The following is a 4,556-nucleotide window of genomic DNA, read 5'->3' as shown; positions in this document are numbered from 1 at the left end:
AGAGAGAGAGAGAGAGAGAGAGAGAGAGAGAGAGAGAGCCTGCCTTTAAAGATCCCTGAAGAGCATTTGGGAGAAGTGAGTTATTTGTCTCTGTGTCTCTGTGACTAAAATAGCACCACCACTTAGCAGGCGCTTGGCCGTGTTTCATGAATGTTTCTGCCACTATGGTCCCTGTTTCAGCTGGTGGTACCTGGAGGTACCATGGACTCCTCTATCCTGCCCATCCTCCTCCCTCAGCCAATCACCGAGCCCCGTCAATGTGACATTCTACAAGTTTCTCCCGTCCATTTCCTTCCCCCACTGGCCCTGCCCTGGTTCGGTCCTTAAACCCCCTGTTGCCTGGCCTCCAGCAGCACAGCCTCCTGGCTGGCCTCCCTGCCTCTAGCCTCTCCCAGCTAACCCACCCCCTGCACTTTGCGGATCTGGTCGTGCACCTGTCCTGTGGCAGTCATCCAGGCCCCGAGACTGGCACAGAGGCCTGCCCCCCGCCCCAGAAGCTAAGCACTCAGTTAAGATCTACAGCCGTGTGGGGCGCCTGGGTGTCTCAGTTGGTTAAGCGTCTGACTTTGGCTCAGGTCAGATCTCATGGTTCATGGGTTCAAGCTCCGCATCAGGCTCTGTGCTGACAGCTCGGAGCCTGGAGCCTGCTTCAGATTCTGTGTCTCCCTCTCTCTCTGCCCCTCCCCCACTCATGCTCTGTCTCTCTGTCTCAAAAATAAATAAACTATACAGCCCTGTTATTACTGGTCTTCCCTCTCTTTCGTGTCTTGCCAAGGCCCATCTCACTCTTCATGCTCTAAAAATACCATGTATGGGCGCCTGGGGGGCTCAGTTGGTCAAGCGTCTGACTTCGGCTCAGGTCATGATGTCACAGTTCGTGGGTTCGAGGCCCGCGTCAGGCTCCGTGCTGACAGCTCAGAGCCTGGAGCCTCCTTCCGATTTTGTCTGCCCCTCCCCTGCTCGCTCGCTCTCTCTCAAAAATAAAATAAAACATTTTTAAAAAACTAAAAATACCATGTAACAGAGGTCCTCCCGAACACCTTCAAGCCTCAGGCTCTGTAGCGCCTGATATTTGGAGCAGCCTCCCCCACCTCTAGATTGAGGCTTCAGAACAGCTCGTCACCCACCCATCTGTGAAGACTGCCTTGCTGGTCCCTCTTGCCACAGAATAAATAGCCTCCCCCATATGCTTGCCCGGGACCCGCTTCCACCAGACCACGTGCTGTGGGTATTGTACTTACATATTCACTAGCCCGTGAACCCCTTGAGGGCGGGAATAGAATCTGTTTGTCTGTCCTTCTGGCACTTGGCACAGGGCAGGTGGTCAGTGAAGGTGCTGGTAAGCTGACAGGACCTGCTCCGACCCCCGTCTCTCCTTCCTGTCTTCTTTGCTGCTCCCCTCGGAGGGTGAGAAAGCCCTAACATCCCTGCAAGTAGGTCACAGGACCTTTGCATGTGACTAGAGCAGGCGGCTGTCTTCAAGGTCCCGGAAGGGCCCCCGCCTCCCCCACTCCCCTCCCTCCCACGCTGGCTTTTCTCCCGTGGGCAGAGGTCAGGTGTAATGGAGCCGGCCCAGGGGCAGAGGTGCCTGCGGACTCCAGTGCTCTCTGTGAGGGGAGGAGGCGGGGCCCACGGCCCCTCGCCCCTGTGACACTTCCACCTCCTCTTCCTCTTTCTCCTTTCCTCTAACTCAAGAGAGATGAATGACTTAGAAAGAGCCAGTGAATCAGAAATAGGGAGAGCAAAAAAAAAAAAGAGAAAGAGTAATTTTGCCAAGTTATTATTCAAAAGGAGCTCTCTGGGATCCAGAGCGAGAGCAGCCCCATCAGTCATCCCGCAGCGCTGTGTCGGCAGATGGGGGAAGCGGCCGGGCTGTCCGCGGGAGTGAGCAGGTGCGTGCGTGTGCAGCCAGGCCAGGGGCCCGGAGCCCTGTGCCAGCCATCAGAGCGGGGGGTGGGGGGCGCACAGGGACGCTGAAAGGGGTCAGCCAGCCCCCAAGGCCTGGGACAAAGTGCACTGACTTGCTTTTCTCCGCAGATCAGAGTCCTTTAGGTTGCACTCTAGGCTGGGCCAGCCCTGGGGAAAGCTCTCCTCGGAGCAGAGAGAAGAGAAGNAGGGGTCAAGGGTTAGGGGTGGAGGCAAAGCCTTCCCACGCCAACACCATTCAAGCCGAGACACAAAACCCACTTAACCCAGCTGTAGTTAAAGTACAGTNGCAGAGAGAAGAGAAGAGAGATGGGGAAGGGGGGGAGGGCAAGCCCGTGGCCTGGAGCCTGCTCTTCTCAGCTGCTGGCCCCAGGCCTTTACTACCCGTCACTGCCGCCTCCCCCCGGAAGCGGAGCTTGAGTCACTCTCATCCCTGCATCCCAGGGCTGAGCCCACTGAAGGCTCCTTGAGGGAGTGAATGAATGAATGAATGCATGCATGAGAAAATTATTACAGGACATCATTTGCTTCTCTTTGCGCTTTTTGTTGCTTTGCCATAGTTTTTATGCATAGTTTAGCCCTGCTATTAAATCGTAATTCTAATCTACTCGGGAGCAAAACCAAAAGCGCTACATGTAGGTGGCCTTGAAAAATAAGCGTGGATGAAAAGAGGGCAGGAGGCATGGGCAGACCCCTGAAATGGCATCAGAGCCTCAAGTCCACTTCCCAGGTGCCGCTGGGCCATCATCCGGGAGGTGGTTGGCCCCCGGGCTCCCCATTACAGCACATTTCGGTGCCGTGAAACAGACATGTTCGTTGAATTCCTACCATTCTGGGTGCCAGAGTTCAGCAGTGGACAGAAGGGTCAAGGTCTCTACTCTCGGTTTCCTCATCTGTAAAATGGGCACTGTAATAATAATGGTACCTATCAGATGGGACAGTGGTAAGGATTCAATGGGCTAATGTGTGTGGGTGTGGGGGCTCCTTCAAACAGTGCTCGGCACATAGCGCGTTCCAATGACTGTTGGTTGTTTGGGCTGCTATAACAAAACAGCACAGACTGGTTGGCTTATAAACGTCACCATTTCTTTCTCGCAGTTCTGGAGGCTGGGGGTCCAAGAACAGGGTGCCAGGGTCCAGGGAAGACGCTCTCCCGGCCCTGCCGTCAGGAGGCACCTGTCATCGTTCTCTAGGTCTTCATGACCAGCCACATCCGGAGGGCTAACAAATACCCTCCCATCCCAGGGAGGGCCCCCAGGCCCCAGGGCTCAGCCAATACCACCACCCTACCCCTCACATCCTGGGGGGGGGGGGCGGCCAGCCAGTGGGGACACCCGTACGGCAGAGAGCGCCCTGCCCCGCGTCCTGTCCCAGACCCACCGATGGTGGGCCGTAGGAGGCAGGACACGATCAGATCACAGCTCCGTCAGCTCATTAGCGGTGCGTTGTGAATTCCAGGAATAATGTATGGTCCTTTCTCCTCTGATTGCTTCTGAAATCTCCCGCCTGTTTATCAAATCTGAGCCACGCTTCGCAGCCTCTGCTCCTTAGCTCTGCGCCCCTCTTCTCCAGGAGAGGAAAACAGCAGAATTCTCCCAGGGGTTTCAATTCAGTGCTGAGGACAAGAAGGCCAGCTTCAAATAGCCTGTCCCCATGTCCCCAGGAAGCAAGGAGAGGGGGTGAGCTTTAAGAGGCAAGGGCCTCAGAAAGAACCTGACAAGGGGCGCCTGGGGGGCTCAGTCAGTTAAGTGTCCGACTCTTGATGTCAGCTCAGGTCATGATCTCACGGTTCGTGAGTTCGAGCCTTGCGCCAGGCGCTGTGCTGGCAACGCAGAGCGTGCTTGGGATGCTCTCTCTCCCTCTCTCTGCCCCTCCCTCACTTGTGCTCTCTCTCTCTCTGTCTCTCCCCCCCACCCCCACATAAATAAATAAATATTTAGTCCACCCAGGCTAAACTAAGGCTACTCTCCCAGGAAGGAAAGCCCCTTCCTTGTGTTCTCTTCCCCCCTACAAAACCCTGTCGAATCAGCTGAGGCCTGCCAGTCCACCATTTGAANGAGCCTGGAGCCTATTTCAGAGTCTGTGTCTCCCTCTCTCTCTGACCCTCCCCTGCTCACGCTGTTTCTTTCTCTCTCTCCTAGAAATAAATAAAAATATTAAAAAAAAAAAGAACATTTGATGAGGGCGCCTGGGTGGTTCAGTCGGTTAAGCATCCAACCTGGGCTCAGGTCATGATCTCTCAGTCTGTGAGTTCGAGCCCCGCGTCGGGCTCTGTGCTGACATCTCAGAGCTTGGAGCCTGCTTTGGATTCTGTGTCTCTCTTTCTCTGTCCCTCCCCTTCTCACGCCATCTCTCTCTCTCTCAAAAATAAATAAAACATTAAAAAAAATTTTTTTAAAAAGGGAAGTTGATAGTCCAGATGGAACAGGAGAGGGTGGGCCCAAGTCAGGAGGGAGAGCCCTCAGCTCTCTGCTCCCTGCAGGCTCCCCGCTCCATCCCTGCACCTGGCCTTGCACAAGGGCTGTAGTCTGTCTCCCTTACTTCAGATGAGAGAGAGAGGGAGAGAGAGAGAGAGAGAGAGAGAGTATCTGAGTGGCTGGGCTCGCCTCCTTGCCCCCAGCCAGTGGATC

This window comes from Crocuta crocuta, unplaced genomic scaffold (genome assembly GCF_008692635.1).
Source record: "Crocuta crocuta isolate KB4526 unplaced genomic scaffold, BGI_CrCroc_1.0 scaffold130, whole genome shotgun sequence".
Taxonomy (NCBI): domain Eukaryota; kingdom Metazoa; phylum Chordata; class Mammalia; order Carnivora; family Hyaenidae; genus Crocuta; species Crocuta crocuta.
This window is presented reverse-complemented; position numbering follows the sequence as displayed.